The sequence below is a fragment of the Euprymna scolopes genome, chromosome 18 (assembly GCF_053919585.1).
Source record: "Euprymna scolopes isolate OS-2025 chromosome 18, ASM5391958v1, whole genome shotgun sequence".
In the NCBI taxonomy this organism is placed as follows: Eukaryota; Metazoa; Mollusca; class Cephalopoda; order Sepiida; family Sepiolidae; genus Euprymna; species Euprymna scolopes.
The window spans coordinates 25,107,998-25,130,382 of record NC_136499.1 but is presented as its reverse complement, the minus strand read 5'-3'; the positions used below and the strand labels follow the sequence as shown (position 1 = coordinate 25,130,382).

The following is a 22,385-nucleotide window of genomic DNA, read 5'->3' as shown; positions in this document are numbered from 1 at the left end:
TGCTAAGGTTTTTTTTTTCTACGTATTAACAATTAGCAGTAAATACTTGGAATTGCCAATCTTCGTGCTTACATTTTTGTTTTGCTTTCTTTTAATCGCATACAGGAGGGTGGACCTGTAAATTCACCCTTGCCTGTTTGTCCGTTCGCCTGTCTGCACTTTTCTCAATAACTATGCCTTGGAATTTTTTTAAATTTTGTACAAACATTAAACATGATATGACTCATAAAAAGTAACAGAACGAATTTTCTGGGAAAACTCCAGTTGCCCCCGTAGGGATACCTTTTGAGTTAAAATGGCTAAAATTGACACTTTTGTGCTTATTTAAAAAAAAATTGATGCCTTGGATTTTTATAAAAGTTTCTGAAAAGTTGTAACTAACTGATTTCTATATAATTTTGTTTGTCTATACTTTACAATAACTCTTGGGTGTGCCCCAGGGGCTATTTTAGGGCTAATAAAAACACTCCATTTTTGGAATTATTTTATCATATATGTCCAAATTTTTCTGTGTATGTCTATTTAGCAGTTTTGCATGGTGCTGAACTCTAATTTAAATATGTTAGGGACTTTTGGGGCTAAATAGAGGGGGGGGGCAAATGATGGACTTAGTCATTTCTTTTTTTGCATGGTGCAGAACTCAAATTTACATATGTTAAAGCCTAAAACTGCACCGTTTGTTCCTTTTCACCAGGATTTAACGTATTCAGGGGACTTTTGGAGCTAAATGGGCGGGGGGGGGGCAAATGCTGAACTTAGTAATTTTTTTTATGCCTTGTTCACTGTGCGCTCACAGGGGACCATGCATACTTCACTTGTTTTTGTTAACTTTTGCATTTTTGAAATAAGAAGCAAAACCTCCCAGGTATTAAATGACCAAACATACTATAAAGAGAAAGACGTGCTTATGTGACGAATGCAGGGAGGGGGGAATGTAATGGTAGCATTATGTATGAGAAAAGGAACGAAGAGAGTAAATATGAATCCTTTTGTTTTTTTAGCTCATAGTCACTGTAAACAAAGCACATTGCCACTGAGATGTAACCGGCTATTATTTTGATCATGCCTACAGTATGGAGTTGGACAGTAGGATATTTGTTCATATTATTTGGATTCATTGAACTACTGTTCTCATCTTGAGTGTGATTTTCACAACGTTTCGGTCGATGTAACCCTCGTCCTTCTTCAGGTATCTGCAAGGACCTGTGGCGCAGTAGTTAGAGTACTTGGAAAAATCAATTGTAAAAAGTGAGTCTCCTGAAGGTTCACTCCTCAGTGTGGCCGACCGAAAAAATACAATTGTGAATTACTCTGCACCTCTGTCCAGTCATGGATAGTAAATAAAGGTTCCACTCAAAATTCCGTTAAAATTCCCGATTTTGATAGAAATATTTTCAAGTTCGACAAGATATGCCTGAAGAAGGTTGTAGATTGACCGAAACATTGCAAAAATCACACTCAGGATGAGAACAGTAGTTCAATGAATCCAAATAATATGAATAACCAATCCTCATCTAAAAAATTTAGAAAGGATATTTGTTCACATTACATTTAAGTTTCTGCATGTTATTACAGTTGGGGAAGCAGAAAAGGAATTCAAAAATCTACCAGTTCAGAGTAGAAGCCTCCCGGTATCAAGGGATATTTCTATAGTGAAAGTGTGGAATGTTGTTGATTGTTGGCTGTCGAGAGTATTTACACCGATGAAGCATTAGTGTTACAAGTTCGTCGGAGCACATTCTATTTAAATACTTGCAAAACAAGCACAGGATGTAGCACTGCAGCTTGACAGTATGGGAGCTATCAAATTGGAGAATTTTTTCAAACCCTATCTAATATAGAGAGAATAGTAATTGATACACTGGCTCATATATAGCAACAATACTCCATATGTGAACCAATAGTGGCTTTGTAGAGATATAGGATACTGTCGGGTGGGAGTATTTTTCTAGTGTGGTAAAGAGAGCCCACCTTCTTATCAGCAGCCTTGGCAGTGTCTTCTATGTATGTCCAATTCATGTTACCTATGAATATTAGGGCAAGGAAGCTTTAAGTTACGCTTCAGTTTACACTACTGAATTTTTTTTATTTCAATAAATATTCCATTAATCTAATATTTAAAACGCAGTTGTTTTTGTGTTTTCTATGTCCAACTAAAACTTAAAAAATGCACAATAAACCTTTACAAAGTGCATATGTTTTAATCAGTTAACCCCGAAAAAATAATATCTAAAATTAAAAAAAAAAAAAGATTCATTCTTTAGGAGTTAAATAGTCATTTGTATCATTGAATGTTATCAAGAATTAAACACGATTTTTAATTTTATCATGTATTAATTACAGGCTATTTTTTTTTTAAATTGAAAGACATTAACTCGGCATTTCATTTATCATTTTTTAATTATTGTTATTTCTCTACAAAGAAAGAAAGAGAGGGGGAACTTAGTTTTAGTAGTGCTCTGGAGGCATCCTTAATTTTATTTTGTACTTCCAGTTGCGCTCTGAAAGTTTTTGTTTTTTGTTTTTTTTACAAAGGAGTTACTACTTAACAAGGCCCAGAGGCCACTCGAGGATATGGGTTAATGAGTGTACATTAGTCAATGGGAAAATGTCGTAGTAATCGTTAGTAGTGAAAATTTGATAAATTGGATTACTTAAGGGGATGGCTCATCAAGAACTTGTTCACTTGAAGACGATCATATTGTAGTCAGTTGGAAAGCAGGAAAACGAAACAGAGTTCCACAGGCGTGCAGTTCTAAGAAAAAAGCTTTTCCATCAGCCTTGGCAACAGATTTGATGCATGTGTAAAGTTTCATTTTTTTCACTCCTCACATAAAAAAAGGAATTTTGTTTCGGAGGTAACACTAGTTAACATCTATTTAGTTTATTTATTTATTTATTCATTTATTTTTGGCCTTGTGGACGCGACAGGTAGCCCTGCTAAATAAAATAAAATATAGGGTGGGCCAAAATAAGGGTCCTATTTTTAAAAATTCATAAATTCATGTAAGTTTTAAGAAGTGTTTTTCGGCCAAAATTTGTTTTGTTTATTTCAAAAAATCTCGGAAGGGTCAGCCTACACACACAAAGTTTGGTGAGTTTAACTTTTATTTTGTGGAAGTTATTCAAATTTAAAGATAGGACCCTTATTTTGGCCCACCCTGTAGTAATTAAAAGAAAATAACTGCAAGTTTCAAACTTTTGTTGAAGAAAGAAACATGCACACGCACGTAAATTTGTTTCATAATCTATCTATCTATATATCTATAAAAGTGAATGTGTCTGTGTGTCTGTCTGTCTGAGTGTCTATGTACATTTTCATTCGCAATAACTCTGAACTTAATAACTTAATTTGAACCCAAAACAATAAATGTTAAGGGGTCATAATAAAGGTCAAAGTTTAAAAAAAATTGACCGCTGCGGTCTCTACCAAATTACTCCGACAATTTCTGGTCTAAACATTTGAGATTTTACATAAAGGATATTCAAAGATAGGGCAAGCTTTTTAATCGGTTTGGGTCCAAAATTTGAGCTACAAATATATAAATGTATGTATGTATGTTTGCATGTCTGCCTAAAACTTTCGACAGAGGTGACGGATTTTCACAAGATCAGTATTGTTTGAAGCTCGACCCTTCAAACAACAAATACAGAAACATTGGCTAAAAACATTAATTTCTTCCCCCTCAACTGGGCACTTTTCTACAGGAAGGGGTCGCTTTTTCCGCCGATATTTTCGAAAGTCATTCCCTCTTTTCGTTTGTGTAGCCTTAATTTAAACCTACATCACTTCCGGTTTGGCAGTGGTCGTAACAGCAAAGACGTCACGTTTTCCCCCCATTCTTTTTCTCCTTCGCAGTACGGGTTCGAGCCTGTTTTCCTACTACCACTTTTTTTTTCTTTTTTTTTGCTCAACACACACCTCCAAACACCCGGGCAACGCCGGGTACCCATGCTAGTTCTATTAATAAAGAAAATGAAAATATCGGTAACCATAATACGTTTGATATGTCTACAATCCCGACAAATACATATATTTATTGGTTTGATTTTTGCAATTAGCAACCATAACAGTTGATGATGGATGTTTTAGACTGATAAAAATAGAAACAATCCTGCATTAGTTCAATCATATATCTGACATTGTTTCATCCATATCTGTCTATCTGGTTGAATTCTGCAATATCAAAGTGACGATAACCATTGGTGATTCATAGTTTCTTCAGATGAAAATAGAAATAAAGTTCAACGATGTGTCCACCGTCCTGAAATCCATATATATGCATATATGGTTATTTTTAGCAAAGGACAAAGGAATGATATCCAACAATTAGCTATTCGAAAAACGGGCGACTTTTTTTCCAATATAAGAAATGTAGCGATCCTGCGTATTTACCGATTCAAGCGACTTCCGGTTTTGAAACCCGCTGGAAGTAAACGATGTTACTTAATCTGAAGACTCTGCTATATTATGTTCCTTTACAGTATTAATTATTTCTGTAAATATCTCTATCTCTACTATTATATAAAAGGAACTTTATTTGCGTGTATGTGTGTGTGAGAGAGAGTTCCCTATTAACTCGAAAACGGCTCGGTTGACTTTTCTGAAATTTCACATGAAGGTACTTTATGTGTCTGGCAGTGTTCTTAAATAAGTTTGTATCAGAATATCTTTGATAAATATCAATAATCAAAATAATCCCATGAAAGAAGAAACAGGCGATTTTTACCATAGTTAACGCCTTACATAGCCTAACATCACAAGTACGTTTGAAAAGCTTTATTAGCACACAATTCCACAATTCAAAAGGCCTAACATATAAAATCAACAGTAGATTCTTTGATATGACAGGGACGCGTTCGAAATGAATGTTTCTGTTTAAAGCAAAATTGTACGATGATATTTAATTTTTGTATTTTAAACTTAAATTCAAGCCATTATAACCACATAAGCAGTAAGGCCAGGCATATAAAATCAACAGTAGGTTCTTTGAGATGACAGGGATTCGTTCACAATGAATGTTTTTATTTAGAACACAATTGAAGCATGACACTGACTTTTTTCATTTTAAACTTTATTGCAAGCCATTATATAGTAAAAATAATTTTATAAAATCAACAGTAGGTTCTCTACAGTGTAATGTGGGCTACAATGTATTGTGGACTAAGTCACTGTGAGGAGGCATGTCAAGCTTCCTTCCAGTGCACTGCGATGGGTCCCCAACTAGAGTAGGCAATTAATCGAGTTGATTGAAAAATGAACTATTTCACCGATTTCGATGACAATAAAAATATGGGAGTGTGAAACATTCGTTGATCATCAGGTCTTCCTGCTATTTTTCTGTAAATAAATATATTTATTAAAAACTAAATTTAAACATATTTCAATGAAAATAATCAGTTTCCGGTTACTTTTATGTGTTGACCTACATTTCCGTCGGGGTCTTCAGACTAAGGAACACCATTTACTTATTTTCAAAACCGGAAGTTGCTTGGATCGGTAAATATACAAGATCGCCAAAAATGTTAACAAGAATGAAAACAAATAATAAAGATAGAATTGTTGGCCATCATTCAATTGCATTTCTTCAGATGATTGTGTCTCGCTTAAAGGACAGTCCCTGTGAAACGAAGTGGGCCTTGTTAATTGGCGGTGATGTAGGGTACTGTTTTTGCCTTCATTGAACCTAATCCTCTCCGCATCCCATAAAATTATTTTTTCTTTAAAAGATAATTACTCAATAAATATCTTTTATTTGCACGGAAGAAAGAAATAAGGATAGATTTTAGAAAAAAAGGAATAAATAAAGACCTAGCAGAGATTTATAAAAGCCAGGCAATACATAGTAGAATGTATTATAATAATAATAATAATAATAATAATAATAATAATAATAATAACTCTAGAGTTGTAAGCCATGTTTAGTTTCAGAACAGTTTCCGACCGTTAATTGTTCTACACAAGTCCTGGAGGTGACTGGTTCTCAGTAGACAGAACAGTTTCCGATGGTTAGTTGTTCTACACAATTCCTGGAGGTGACTAGTTCGCAGTAGACAGTTCTTGAGTTGGAAGCCACAGAGCAAAACATTCTTCCTGTGTTGACACGAAGAAAACATATACGAATTTGCTACAGAAAAGATTTCATTTTTACAGAGTAATTCTGGTTTCTGATTGGTTGGTAGTGGAACATGAATTAAGTTGATTCGTCAGTTTCTAGCAGCATCGTTTATAAATAGAATCTCCCGACTGTGCGGGATCATACCTCATTATACTCCAAAAATATTGCAACAATAATAATAATAATAATAATAATAATAATAATAATAATCATCATCATCATACGAAAACCCTCAGTAGTCAATTTTGACATGATTTCGTCGAACCTGTCCATGTGAAAATTCACCTACAGGTCATTAGCAAATAAAGCAGAAAATAGAAAGGGTCTTTGAAAACCCAATTTAAGGAAGACTTAAAGTTCCTGAAGTTTCAAAGAATTAGACTCAATAGGAGTTTACTGGCATCTCAACCGTCCCTGAATTTAATTTTTTCCGGGACTTAATTGGTTTAAAACTGCCTGTGAAAAGAATGACCCCTGACTTCCCATACCTAACAGGCAGTAGAAGTAGATAGGGTGGCCCTTAACCCTCATTGAGATTTTAATTACAGGAAAAATAGTTTTCCTTAATGCCCTTGCAATTAATTTAAATCCCTTAATGCCCTTGCAATTAATTTCAGAGTGCTCACCAAGACACTTAGTACACAGCTTAAGTTCCTTGGCTTTCTGAAATGTAGCATCAAAATTCTGATATTTGGGATAGTCCTTAACAGAATGGTCTGTAATCTTGCATAATTTATAAATTTTATTAGTTTCTCCATTATTAGCGAGTATGTATATCCTTCTTTATGTTAATGGGTTTGGAATATGAACCGGTCGTCATATTGGATCTTGGTTCCGAAGAACAAGCTGACATTTTAGGTGGGCTATTTTCCCGCCTTGTTGCGTCTAATGACGCTGCCATAAAAAATTAGATTATCTAAAAGGAAGTCTGTACCAAATGACACTCATTTCGCATAAGTCCAGGTTGACATGTTCAAAGAGGAGCTGTTTGGAGTACCCTACCCTGCCTTGACAGAGTTTAAAACCGGCTTCGAAACAAAGTGGATAGTACCCTTTCCTCTTCATTGCAACATCTTTACCACTGAAAAGATGTTGCAAGCCTGTCTCTACTCTATTGTTATTTTCATGGCAAGTGCTCGACTGAGCTCCAATCTATGGTTCCCCTTGCCAAACTTTCACAAAAAATACTCGACTAGCTACAACTGCTATCAATAATTTTCTCCACTTTCTAACTGTGCTTAAATCTAGATGTAGATTCCATGAACAACGCTTTTTTCCTAGAACTGCCCACCTGTGAAACTGTTTTGCTGGCCAGCTTTCCAATTGAGTACAACATGGTTGTCTTCAAATCCAGTTTAAACAAGTTCTTGTTGAGCCATCCCCTTAAATAATCAAATTATACCCAGTTTTCACCACTAACAAGTACTATGCTGTTGTCCCGATGACAACAGTTTAGTCTTTAACCCTTATCCTCGAGTAACCTTCGGGCCTTGATAAGTGGTTACTCCCTAGTAAAAAAAAAACAAAAAAACAAACAATGTGTAATTATATGAAGCTGGCAAACAAAACCAGGCAGTTTCTTTACCTGATCTAGAGATGGACGCTTTCAATTCTCTATACATATATTTTGGTATAGCATGTTACCTAGGCAACAAATCTTTATCTTCAAAATGTCATCGTACTCCTTAAGCATGTTGGTAACCAGAATTTCATGCTTATCTTTGTAAGATCACACATTACCCTGCTCAACAACATTATCGACCTCAACGCCATGTGCCATGGATTTCTTTTCTTTCATCTTCTCTTCTTGTGCCATCTCTTGGTTGTCAGACCGAAACTCATGAACTCTTCCAGTACTATTTTACAATGTAAGATAATACTCTCAGTGAGCAGTATCGTAATACCATAGAAGCAGTAGGAGTACTAGTAGTGTGCAGCGTGTACGACTACCCATATTGGATACTACTGGATAGTAAGCTCCGCTTACCCTTTATCTTATCCTTGTAATCTTTTCGATTAATATATCTTTCTTACACTTAACCCATGTTCCACGTTTTCCTTCTGTGGTCCCAACCTAAGGTCCACATCACTCTTACGCATTGGCGACTGCCAAAAGGATGCACTGCCTCACAAGTATAAAATTGAAATAAAAGAAAAAGATTCCAACACTTTCTGTAAATATTATTTGCACCCTGGGTGCATGTGTGACACCATTGTGGGAAACTACCCTCTAAGTGCTCCAAGCTCAGACCTGTGTTCTCTGTCTTGATTTGGCAGCTCCCATTAATTCTGACATATATCGTCACAGCTCCAATCATTGTATAACCCATTGCCACAAAACCAACACTTCCAAACGTTGTAAAGTTGTCGTAAAACTCATAACCACATCTAAAAACCACACACACACACTACCTCTAAAATATACTAACCGATTCCCTGGATAGTCCTTTGTCCTAAAATAATTGCCCCACTTTGCTTAACAACACTATCTAAGCTACCTTTTTCTACTCTGGTGAACAACTTCCTCTCCATTGTTTTCTATACCTTTGTTCCTGATAAACTTATTTCCTCTTATCTTTTGTCATACTTCTTGTACTCCCTCTCGTCCACTTCCTAACACCTGGGAGTGGGAGTGAGGTGGGGCGATAGTATCACATTTTCAAAGAATGGCATCAAAGGCTAAATCTATTCTTACTTTAACCGTGGAGGATGCAAGAGGACCAGATTCTGACATACAGAATCATCAATAGAAATTTGAATTTACACATTGAGGAGTTTTTACCCCAATGCAAAGCTGTGGTCTCTGCAGGTGCCTGTAGATGTACCATCGCCCCTTTTGTTTCAACAAAAAAAAGTCAGCATTATCTGCTGTATTTTCACTCTGTGGAATAACCTGCCATATTTAGAGATAAATTTGAATAAAAGTTAGTGATAATTCCAATATTTTTCTCGATTCCGATACAATTACCGATTCCAATTCTTTATAAATCTCTAACTATTTAACTATAAGATTCTTATTTCCCTCGATTTTAATAAAAACGCATGTTAAATATGCAGATATTTTCCTAAACGTCAAAATACATTTGTGGAAGATGATCTGTTGATTTTAGCTTTATTTGTATTTTAAAAATCAATAAATATTTATTATTTCATCATTATTACCAGAAATGAAAGATTTTGGTTTAAACAAAATCAAATAAAAAAAAACGACAATTAAAAGAATCGTTTTAGCATCGGAAAATAGGCATCAATTTTTTCCGATTCTGATACCAATTCTGATACTCCCAAATCTTCCGATTTTTCTGATTCCTGATTCCGATTCCGACTAACCCTAACCCAACACTAATAAAAATTCATTATTCATTCATGTTTATCTAATTGTGTTTTTTGGTTTCTGTTTGTTTTTTGTTTGTTTTTTTTGTATTGCTTTTTAGCAATTATTTTGTTTTTGTTTTGTTTCTTTTTTTTTTTTAGCAATTATTAACTTTTGAAGTTATTTTGAACATTTCAACTTAGTTATTGCTGCTAAATGTTATGTCTAGTCAGTTAAAGTCTGATCGACTTTTAGCTTTTTGTAAGTTTAGTTCGCCATTTTGTAAAAGTCAGGGTACAAGAAGTTATCTGACCCTTTTTTATATGTTACATCAACCAAATATGTTTTATTATTATTATTATTATTATTATTATTATTATTATTATTATTATTATTATTATTTGATTTGTCTTCTATGTTTAGTGGTTATCTGTTTTTGTTCTCTTTGCATTCGATTAGATTTAATCGATTCATGATTTTCTACATAAATGGTTGTGCACTTTACCTGTAGCCTAACCTATCCAACATTCAACAGAGAAAATTTCTCTCGCTCTCCCTCCCTCTGGATATTAAAGTAAAGATTTGTAAATATGAATTATTGAATATCTTGGTGGGGCAACTATTCACTCTTAAACATTATTCGAACATTGTTCAGCCGATTCTTTCTCATGACCGAGTTTGTTAAAAATGTGTTTTGCCTTATAAAACAACTTCCACAAAGACGTACGTTTGAATTCTGACAACAACAGGGATACATTGAACATATTTACTTTTTGGAATATAATATTTAGTGATCAAATATATGCATGTATTTTTGGAATTTAGTGATCAAATATATATATGTATTTTTGGAATTTAGTGATCAAATATATGTATGTATTTTTGGAATTTAGTGATCAAATATATATATGTATTTTTGGAATTTAGTGATCAAATATATGTATGTATTTTTGGAATTTAGTGATCAAATATATGTATGTATTTTTGGAATTTAATGATCAAATATATGCATGTACTTTTGGAATTTAGTGATCAAATACATGCATGTATGTATTATGTCCAATAAAAACATGAGTTGAGCGAGGAGCGTCGCTTTCACCTAATAGTTTGAAAATTAAATATAATTAACTTTATTTGCCATAAAATTTAAAACAGCAATTTTGGAAATGTTTCTGCACAACAAGTACTATTCTTAAAACATTGTCTCCATTTTGATTCGACTAAGTTAAATTTCATTTGTTCCTACCTTTTTTCTAATAATTTTTGGGGTCATATATCAAACATTTTCTTTTTTGCCCTTATGAGGTTAAATTCCTGTAAAATATTCTGTTACAGGCACAAAACGGGTTTTCTTGAACCTCTTTTAATCCAGACAAAATCATGACAAGTAATTCGATAATCCTGTTGTCACCAGACTAGTTTATTGCGCAGCCAGCTGATGGCTCTGTGTGTAATACGTCTTCAATTGGTTTGTTTACACTGCACCTGCTGGTGGTAGTCTCCCGCTTTTTGTGATTATATCTTTCTTTTTCTTAGATTTAACCCTAGTTGTGGCTTCATAGGCAAATTCAAGTGGCGAATATGGTGTTAAACACACTGTAACATGCCTTCAATTTGTTTACGCTGCACCTGCTGGTGGTAGTCTCTATCATTCTCTCTCTCTCTCTCTCTCTCTCTCTCTCTCTCTCTCTTTTGTGATCATATCTTCTTTTGCTTAGATTTAGCCCTAGTTGTGGCTTCTCAGACAAATCTAAATGGTAGCCGTGCTGTTAAAATTGCAGATTTATTTACATCAAAGAAAAAAAATCATTTATATTCAATCCTCGATTGTTTCTAGCAATCCCTGGGAGTTTAGAAACATGTTAGGTGTATAATTAGTGGGCTAGATGGGAGTGTTGATGGATTATTATTGGGATGAAATCAGATGGCAATCTGGCAGTCGAAGAAACAGGGAGCAGGGAGAAATTCCAAAGGCAAGCGAGTCGAGAAAAGAAACCATTAGGGTAGAAAGTCTTACAGTATCTAAGGACCTCCTCAGTGCTAACGATACTCAAAATACAATTGCAAATTATTTAAGACTTGATGGCTGGTGGAACTAGAACATGGAGTAAATAAAGGGTTCTGTTTGAAATTGCGTGCAGATTCCCTAGTTTCAACAGAAAGATTCTTGAGTTCAACAAGGTGCACCTGAAGAAGGTCGAAAGTTACATCGGCCAAAATGTAAAAATAACCCTCAAAATGAGAACAGTAATCTAAATAATTCAAATAATACGAATAATCTTGAGATATTTAGTAGCTTCACTCTTTCCCTATAATTTGGCCTATAATTTGGCCTATAATTTGGCTTATAATCAGCAATCATTTTATTTGACCATTTTATAACATGTTCTTACACTTTTATATTCATATTTCATGTTCAATCAAACCATGATAAATATGTGGTCATTGTGGACGACGCTATTTTAATATAACTTGCACCAGCTGTTTGAAAAGCTATTAAGATTTATGTTTCTGAAGTGTTAAGGTGAGGATTAATTATTCATATTATTTGGATTCTTTGAACTACTGTTCTCATCTTGAGTGTTGCTTTCACCACATTTTGGTCGATGTAACCTCTGGCCTTATTAAGGTGTGTCTTGTCGAACTTGGGAATCTTTCTGGCAAACTCAGGAATTTACACGGAATTTTGAAAATTAACTTTATTTAATCCACGGGGGTAGCATGCTCACATTCCATCAGCCATGGCGGGTAGAAGTCTTAAAGAATTCACAATCGTATTTTGAGTATCGCCAGTACTGAGGATAGAAGTCCGGTATGTGCAATTGTATTTTGAGTGTCGTCTACACTAAGGGTTTAACCTTCAACTTTCAGAAGAGTGTAACTTTATAACTGAATTTTACCAAGTGTGTGAATAAAGTACTTGTAAAAAATCAATGAAGTTCAAAAATTCAATGAAATTCAAAAATTCAAAAGGGGTGTATGAATAAAGTACTTGGTAAAATTCAGTTTTAAAGTTACAAACTTCTGGTTGGAGATTACACCGACCGAAACGTTGTAAAAATAACACTTAGTATGAGAACAGTAGTCCGAAGAATACAAATAATATGAATCTTATTAGGAATTCCATTTTTATCATTTTTAGAAATTTTAAATATCCTCTAAATCAAATTTAATCGACAAATTCACAATAAACGCAGAAAAGTCTATGGTTGCCCATCCCTGCAAAACATTCATAACAAACATTCGTCTATTTACAACCACTATCAACCACTCCCTCCTAAATTTAAACGCAATGTAAACAAATTCTTGTTGGGTTGTTCGTTTAAATAACCAAATTCTACCCAATTTCCGCCACTAAAGTGTTGTCTCATTAACCTTACACTCATTAACTCTTTGTCTCATTAACCTTACACTCATTAACTCTTTTCCTCGAGTGGCCTATGGACCTTGATAAGCGGTGACTCTTGTAAAAAAATTTTTTTTTAAAAACTGTGACCAGTCAGTTATTGAGTTTGAGTTAGATTGTTTGAATCCATCCATAGTGTTTCAATTTGAGATAATAGCATTGTTGTCGATAAATAGATGAACCTTAAGAATATTTGTTTTCAAGATTTTACTAATTATGTACAAAAAATTAAGGCACGAAAAATGGCTCCTACTGTTGTTTATTTATTTATTTATTTATTTATTTTTTTGCTAAAAATCTTTGTAAAAAAATAAACAAGTTTTTTTGTTGTTGTTTTTTTATAGACTTAAGGGGAACATTTAAAAAAAAAATATGAGTTGAACATAAAAAGAAAAGAAAATATTGTATACTTTTTTAAATTGTAAATGTTTTTTGTTCGGTTTTTATAGTGAGTGTTTGTTTTGTTTCTTAAATGGTAAATGTTTACCGAAAAAAAAACAAAACAAAAAAAACAAAAAAAAAACAATGAAAAGTAAATATATCAACAAATTATTTAATTCCCCAAATCTCTGCCCATCGGTCTATTAAAAAAATAAATAAACTTGTTTATTTTTTGTACATAAATAAATAAATGAATGAATAAACTTGTTGATTTTTTTTACATAAATAAATAAATAAATGAATAAACTTGTTGATTTTTTTTACAAACATTTTTAATAGAACAAAAAAATAGCATATCAATCCTCTAACTTAAAATCGGTTGCTTCTTGTTTGTCTTGGCATTAGAATCCTAGGTTACTCGAATGATGCACACAAATATTACACGAATAGAGAAACAGCAGAAGTCATTTGTCGTGCCTTAATGTGTCGTATATAATTAGTAAAATCTAAAAATCAAGTATTTGTTTATCAAACGTTCATGTGCTTGACAAAATGTACAAATAATTTTTTTTAATGATTTTGAAAACATTTTAAATGCATTTAAAAGAAATCGATTAAAAAAATTATTTATTTTTCAGTAACCTGGATTGCTTTGACAAGAAAATTAGAAGCAAAGACAACTATTTTTGTAAGTAATGATATTTTAGATTTGCTAAGAGTCTCTCTCTTTCTTTCTCTCTCTTCACCGCTTCCCTTTCTCCTGCCTGCATCTCCCATCAAATCAAAAGATAATAGGAATATATACACAACATGCAAACACTCTTTCCAGTTTATATATATATATATATATATATATATATATATATATATATATATATGAGAGTCGTTCCAAAAGTAATGCATCCTATTTTTTAACTAAAAAAAAAAGTTCAAGAGCTACGAAAATGGGAATAGGATCATTAAAATGAGCGACCTATTGTGCTGCAGAATTTATTTTTCTACATAGTCACCACCATTCTCAATGCACCTTTGCTAGTTATGAACGATGGTTGTGCATGGGCGTCCAGAGCACACCTTGTCATACGAGGGTCGTTCCAAAGTAAAGCCTCCTACTTTTTTAACGCAAAAAGTTGAAGAGCTATGAAGATAGGAGTGTTACCATTAAAACGAGTGACATTTTGTACTGTAGAATTTATTTTTCTAAATAATTTTCAATGTACCATTGCCAGGAATTCAATGATGCATCTCTGCTTTTGATGCACGTCCATGACAGGGGTTGTTTTCTTAGATTTTTGCCTGCAACAGAGAGACGAAACTTTCAGGTCGTGAATGCATAAGTGTTGAAATTAAAGTTTTAAACTACTGAATACCATTTCGTGCACAAAAAAAAACAATTTTTCATTCTTTTCTTCCTCTGATACACGAGTTAACCATACGAAAAAAAAAATCCGTCATTCTTTTTCCCACTGACACGCGAAATATATACAAAATGATTCTGAGTGAGCAAAATAATCTTCCCTCCAATCAAAGAAATACCGGCTTTTTATATGCTCAAATTCGACATATGCAAATTAATACACAGTCGAATTTGAACATATGTCGCTTTTTTGTGTCCTATCAGTCAGGTTTCGAGTTTTGAGCGTCGTACACGCCATCCTTGGCTGCTTGTTTCCATGACTGTTGTCACACTCCTCCCTGATCTTATGATCACCCAGGCGGCATCCCAGTGGTGGTCATCTTTGTTGGGTGCTTTTTCACAATTGTGGGGCCACTTCAGAACCGTGGGCTTTATCAGGAAAGCACACATCTTCTACTCCTGCCTCATAACCATCTTTTGAGTCTGTTTTGTCATCGGGTATCAGACTTTCCAACCTGCTCTCCAAAGATATTGTGCTGTTGGAATCTTCTTCTGACGTGAATACACCGTATTGAGGGCACAGGTCCTTCACATTTCAGGGTATCCTATCCACCAAGACGGACTGTGGACTGATTATCTTAGTTACACGATGCTGGCCAAATCTCGTAGTACAACGACTCTCTGGTGCCTTCACCCACACATAGTCTCCAATTTGGTATGAACCATGCTTGGACTTGCTACTAGTGGCATAACATCGATTCCTTTCACCTGAATCTCATACCGGTATATGACATTGGCTGATGAGGTCAAAGATGACTCGTCATCTTTTGGAGCCACATTGTACCAGTAGAGCACCTCTCGTATGGAGCAGTGCATCCTAGTTGTGATCAGTTTCACAGTACAATGGCATCGCTCTGCCGTGCCGTTCCCAGCTGGGGCATATGCACAGTGAAATCTCAAGTTCACATCCCATTCATCTGCAAATGTCCTGAATTCTTTGCTGTGGAAAGCTGTGTCATTATCTGTCAGTAGTTCACGAGGTGGGTCACATTAAAAAAACTGCAACGGCCCACAATCCATGATAGTTAGGAAATGGTAAGCACCATAGTGTGTAATGTCCATTCCCACCTGTTGCCAATCACTGCTCACCTCCAACTTTCTTTTTTCCAAGTGAACTGGTGCTGGATCTATAGATTGGCATTTGACGCATGTTCGTATTGCCAATCTGACTGCTGCTTTTGTTGTCACAGGGCAAACTCTCTGGATATTCACTGTTTCTGTGAATGGACATGATCTGAGTTGTGTCCAGCCCAGAAACATGTACTGCACTGATCAGTGGCTTGGATCCCGCATCCTTCTTCATGGCATTGAATCATCATTGTGTTACGCACGTCAATTGATCGGCCATGTTGTGAATTTGACACAACCAATGTCACATCTACTGAGAACACTAATTCTTTGAGAGTATTCAGCTGTCTTCTAATCAGCATCTCAATGGCAGCCTTGGTGTGAACTTGCGCTTTCCCACTGAGAGTACAACTTGGTCTGCCAAAATTCCTCTCAACACAGCATCCAATTCAGCCAAATTAATATGCTGCGCATCATTCTCAAGTCATAAGCGTCATCCACCACAGTTCCATCTCTTTTTAATGCCACTCCAGTTGCTAGCATGCTGGCATGAACCCATACATTCAATTCTCGGTTGTCCATGCACCAGTCCCCACAAGCTGGACTGTTCTGTCCACAGTCTCGCACATCATATGCTGGAGTAGGGAGTCTGTCACCTTGTCGTTCCAGCCATTTGTGATTAAACAGACTCTTTCTCTTTATTACTCTATATATGCACATACTGAGAGGTGCCCTATGAGCTTTCCACACAAGGAAAATTGCTTTATGATATGGGGTATTTCTGGGATTGAGTTCCCTCGTTTCCAGCGCAGGACATTGTGCTCTCTTAAGACTGTCAGTCCCAGCACACATGTGCCGTCCCCAAGTCGTTCCAGGTCCTTGCATTCTAGTCTGAATTGAGCTAAATGTTCCCAAACTCAAGAGGCAGACACAATGTCTTCATCAAGAAAGATATCATCGATGTAAGCCGACATTCTGCAGTCCACAGCTTCCTCCTGTGATAGCACCCTACTAACGATAGCCTTCATTATGAGAAGAGCCATGTTCAAGCCAAACCCTAAATGTGTCAGACAGTATCTTTTTCCATTGACTTCTACCGTCTAGTATGGCCACAGTCTCGTGAACTTGTTCTTGGAGATATGCTCTCTGGAGGTCAAGCAGTGATACGTTTGGCCCTTTTTTGGAACCACTTGCACATCTTGACAGCACAAACATCAGCATTCGCCGTGAATGCATCTATATAATTGTTGAGTTCATGGTAGACTATCACTGGTTGCACCTTTGCCTTATTTCACTGCATTACAGCCATCAATGGAATAAATCCCTTGGGAGATCCGAAGCCAACCCTTGTCCTCCATGCCTGGAGTCCTTGCTTATACTCTGGTTGAAGCTCCACAGCCACTCAATATTCTGGCACTTCATTATGCGGTCCTTCAGGTGGGTCGTTATCTGCCCATTTCCATACCACTATTCATGCTTGTTTCTGATGGTCAAATGTAACAGTAAAGTCCAGTTTACTGATAGAGATAGCCGCACACATGGAAACTTTCCTGATGCCGATCCAAACTGTACGCATGGGTCCAACAGTGATGCCTCTCAATGCTTTTATCACATTAATCCCTAACAACAGATCAAATCCCAGTGGTTTACCAAGCACCACCAGAGCTAACACAGCCACTATCATTTGTTGAAATAGTGACTTCTCCTCTTCCACGGCATGTGTGGGACAGGCCGTCAATAGTCAGGATGTCCATGTTTGCTGTCTTCCAGGATCAACATCGATTCGCATTTATTATTGTATGTAAGCATCCTGTGTCAATTAATGCCAAACACCGCGTTCCATCAATGTAGACAACAATCTCCGGGAGCCCCACATTTACAATTTGGTGGGAGAGTAGACTGGTGCTTATGCTGTGTCCCCTTGTTCATTTCCCAAACAGTCCTGGGCCCAGTGTCCTACTTTGCTGCATCAGTAGCAATGGGTTCCACGTCTTTGGCAATTTCTCGCTATGTGACCCTTGCAGCCATATTTGAAACAGTTTACTCCTGTGCCAGGGCTATCCCCTGTAGAAACAGCAGATTTACCATTTGATGGACTCACGGCTCCAACCATGTGAAGGCTCTGGTTCCTGGTTGACGTCAACACTCTTGTTTTTGCTATTAGATCTCCCAGGGTTAGGGTCTCAATTTTTAGTGCCTGCTGGAGTTTGATGGAAATGACATTAGGGAATCCTGTGACAAACACTAATTTGGCAAGTTGTTTTAGTTTGACTCCTTCAAAACCAGCCAGTCCAACAAGTCTGATATTGTTCACGTAAACGTCCACCTGCTCACCAACTCATTTAACCATGGTTAACTTCCTGTAGACTGTGAACACACCATCTGTGAATACCTACTTTACTCGAGTCTCTATCTGCTTGACGTCCAGTTGGTCAATCTCGCTCATTTCTAAGTAGAGGATTAATGCATCCCCCTCCAGATACAATGGCAACAGGCTTGCCACATCATCTATCTTTTAGAGTTTCGCGATCAACCTTAACTTCTTCAGCCATGCTACTACATCTCCCTCACCCGTATATGGCTTCACTATGTCCCTGCTTAGTCGTATTTTCACAATGATAATGGCCGAAATAGAATTGAAGTGTTGAAATTAAAGTTTTAAACTGGCGAATATCATTGCGTGCACAAAAAAAAATCCGTTGTTCTTTTCTCCCTCTGACACTCGAGTTAACTGTACGAAAAAATATCTGTTATTCTTTTTCCCACTAATATGCGAAGTGCGTACAAAATGACTCTGAGTGAGCAAAAAAATCTTCTCTCTAATCAAAGCAATACTGGCTTTTTATATGCTCAAATTCAACATATGCAAGTTAAGACGTGGTTGAATTTGAACATATGTCGCCTTTTCGTGTCCTATTGGTAGGTTTTCGAGTTTTGAGCATCGCACACGTCACCCTTGGCCGCTTGTTTTCATGGCTGTTGTCACAATAAGTAAAGTCATCATAGCAATACAATTTACAATCTGCTCTGATCCATTTAAGCGAAATAAAAAAATAGGATGCATTACTTTTAGAACGCCCCTGTAAATTAGCATAAGAACGTTAGCCTAGGAATAAAAAATAAAAATATGCTATAGGTATAGAAAGGTTGACTAGATAGACAAATGATGACCAAATAAGTTTACTTAATTTTGAACTGTCATGAATTTATTCTTGTGTGTGTGTGTGTGTGTGTGTGTGTGTGTGTGTGTGTGTGTGTGTGTGTGTGTGTGTGTGTGTGTTGAATATTAACAATTATTTTTTATACCTACAGACACTAGTGTTTCATGTTTACACAATCATAAGTATATGAAGTGATAATTACTGCTGATTTGGAGATTCGAGCCAAGTCACAAAGACTACCTTGACTTCATAGGCTAGCATTCTACTTAAAGCCACCGGCAATTAACACAAGAATTGATGAAAATGAAGTGTCTATAAATGCCAAATCAATGGGCATACATGGTAAACCGTCAGAGAGTAATCAACGATTAGAAGTCGAAATGTTGCATAGGTTATCAGTTTTTTTCTGAATTTTTGGAATGAAGATTAAGAATTTTGATTAATTGGATTATTCAGACTATTGTTCTCATCTTCAGTGTTATTTGCACAACGTTTTGGCTAATATAACCTCCAACCTTCTTCAGGTATATCTTGTCAAACTTGGGAATTGCAAGAAGTTGTGGCGTAACAGATAAAGTACTAGGTACAATTCAATTGTAAGTGACGCTCTTCTGAGGAGTCAATGCAGGCAGTATTACGAATACAATTGGGAATTACATAAGACTTCTACCCAGTCATGGCTGATGGAACAAGAGCATGCTGCCTCCATGGATTAAATAAACTGCTTTGTTTGAAATTCCCTGAGTTCAGCAAAATATTCCTGAATTCGACAAGGAAGAAGGTCGGAGGTTGCATTGGCCAGAACATTGTGTAAATAGCACTCAAGAGGAGAACAGTAGGTTGAATGAACCAAATAATATAAAGTATCAGTTTCTGATATATTGTAACAAGAAAACTAAAGAAACACCAAATATGCAGATATATCGGGATTACTAATGTTGTCTCAAAAAGCACATTAACAGAGTTGATCTGGACAGAGGCAACATTTAAGCAACAATGTGGTCTGTAGTAAAGCTGATATGAAAAATGAATTGCTCACTATGATCCATGCCGGTCGAAGCACCACCAACTTGTCTGCAATGAAAAGAGAACAGTGGCTATCACAAACAAGCAGCTGTTGAGAAACATCCATGGTAATGAAATGAGTTATATCCATTTATGCAAATGATTCATTTTGTTGACCAATTAATGACATTTTAATTTGATATCAGCAGGTGAATTTCACTTATTCATGTAGTTAAATATGTTGGTAATATTAGAAAGTAAAGTCCAAAGAAAAAATTTCCAACCGTTATGCTCTCCTTCTCGCAATTCTCGGTATAAAACCCCATCGCACATCTTTCAAAAACTTACTTCTGCCAAAGAGACACCCTCTCACTCTCTGACATACAGGCTTTTTATTTGAAAAACCGGCTGCATCTCATTTGCATATTTCACCCAACTTTCATTATCTCACGTGATCACCAGTCCATAAATAGCAAGAGCGGCCATTTTTTATCCCTTCCCTGAAACGGACAACACATTGTACGAGTTCAGGTTTGTATTACTTTTTAATCACAATTCAGTCGGTTAGTTCAATGATAATCCTGTTACTTAGGTTTAATCAGATTCTGTTGTAAACTTGCTCCCTGTTGCAAAGACCAGTGTTTGTTGAAGGAGGTATTCATTGAAGATGGTGTTTTCTGAAGAGTTGTAGACCTTGATCTGTTTGTTCATTAAAGTTCAAGTTACTTAAAGCAGACATGTCAAACCTAGAGTCCCACAAAAGTCATAAGAGTCGATTTGTGTTGTCATAATGGCCGCACTTGTTTAATTTTCACTAAAGTCATTTAATAAAAATTATTGCAGAATATTTTTCTTTTAATTTAGAAACATGCAATAGTTTAGTTCTATTCAAGAATGCAAGTACAAACGTACATGTAGTTTAATAAAAAAATATAATGAACGAAATTAGCATGAGATGCATGTTTGTTCCTTGTTTCAATATATTGAAAAGTTACATTGATGGTTCAATTGTATCTGAATGCAATAGCAACGAATCCAATGCACATAAATTACAATAGTTGAAAATGGACGAGTATTCAAACAATGTTTTGTGTTGAGGTTTGATTCCTTTGATTGTTGACAATCTTTGATGTATCAGTCTGAAATTTATGTGCAGTTCCAAGTTTTATCAAGATGACTGATGATAATAAGTTAACCTGAAAAGTTTTTACATAAATGAGTGTAAGTCTCTTAAGTTTTATTAATGTCACTGCCTATAATTTCTTTGATAATAAAGATAGTGATAACTTAAAAAACATTCTCTCCGTGACGTCCTGAAATTTTGATCAGTGGATTTGATGTAAAAATAAAAAAATATTCGTAAAGCAAAGATAGGTAAGAAATTTTCACAACTTTTCCGACATTCCTCGTATTTAGATATTTTCCTTCACCCTGCCCCTCAGTTTTTCAAAGTTGCTGTCTTTGTGGCATACAAATAAACTTACAATGGGTCTCATTCAACCTGTGGGTAACATGTTTAAATTAAAAGCTTGTCAATCTTTGGCTTTCTCTATAAGAATCTGGGTGCAAGCAATTTCACTCTGATCAACTTTTGTTTACTACATTGTCACATCGGAAGTCAAAATGAAAGGCGAGGGAGAGAAAGTGAGCTTTTTGTATTGGTGATCACATGGGAGATAGCATTGTTGTCACATGATCTTCACGTTAGGATAAATAGGTCCAATATTGGAAATAGAAATATAAGTTTGGTTTACAATGTATTATTTCTTATATTTCGCCTAGTTTGAATATTTTTGAATGAATAAAAGCTACACCAGCTACTAAAGATAATTTGAAAATAAAATGTTGTATCTATGACGACTGGAAAGCGGAAAATAAAAAGCTGTGCAAGTTTTATCTTTGAAAATAAAATATATGATCAATTTAAATGTGAGTTTATTGTGTAACCAATTTTCTCTTATTTGCTTTAATAATTATTTAACTAAAAATAAACAAACAAACAAACGCGCACGCGCGTGCACACACACACACACACACACACACACACACACACACACACACACACACATATATATATAAAAGAGAAAAACATTTTGATATTACAATGGGTCTGCAGACTTTTCATAAATAACGGATATAGTACGTTTGTACATACTATAGGAGATGAATAAAAAAATATCGGCCTTAAATGGGGGGGGGGCTATATAGAGATGATGCATTATTTTTAGTTAATTCAAGCGGTCAAATAATAGAAAAAACTAGAAAGAAAATTAAACTATTCTTTAATGAACTTAAAATGTTAGAAATAACATTAGATTGCAATTCTAAAATAGTGAATTCTTTTGGATACAACCTTAAACCTTCATAACAATACATATGAAGAATATCACAAATTGAACCAAACACTATTCTATATAGGCTATAAATCTAATCATCCTAAAATTATGAAAAAAAAACAATTATCTCCAGTATATCAAAAAGAATATCTAAGATATCACAAACTGAGAATATATTC

The 22,385-nt window shown here is 35.4% G+C and overlaps 1 protein-coding gene and 1 long non-coding RNA gene across 10 annotated transcripts in view; one reads left to right on the top strand and one right to left on the bottom strand.

Moving 5' to 3' along the window:
- LOC145297535 (uncharacterized) overlaps positions 1–22,385 on the top strand; it is a 330,130-nt gene that overhangs the window by 153,357 nt on the left and 154,388 nt on the right. For all 7 annotated transcript variants that reach the window (XM_080143484.1, XM_080143485.1, XM_080143483.1 and 4 more), the window contains one exon: positions 13,858–13,907. The gene's annotated coding sequence lies outside the window, so the exon portion shown is untranslated. The remainder of the gene's footprint in view (positions 1–13,857; positions 13,908–22,385) is intronic.
- Positions 1–22,385, bottom strand: part of LOC145297539 (uncharacterized) — a 442,212-nt gene that overhangs the window by 312,918 nt on the left and 106,909 nt on the right. The window contains exon 2 of one of the 3 annotated variants that reach the window (XR_013870264.1): positions 19,905–19,939. The exons of the other annotated variants lie outside the window; for them this stretch is intronic. This is a non-coding gene — a long non-coding RNA (uncharacterized LOC145297539). The remainder of the gene's footprint in view (positions 1–19,904; positions 19,940–22,385) is intronic. 3 annotated transcript variants of the gene reach the window in all.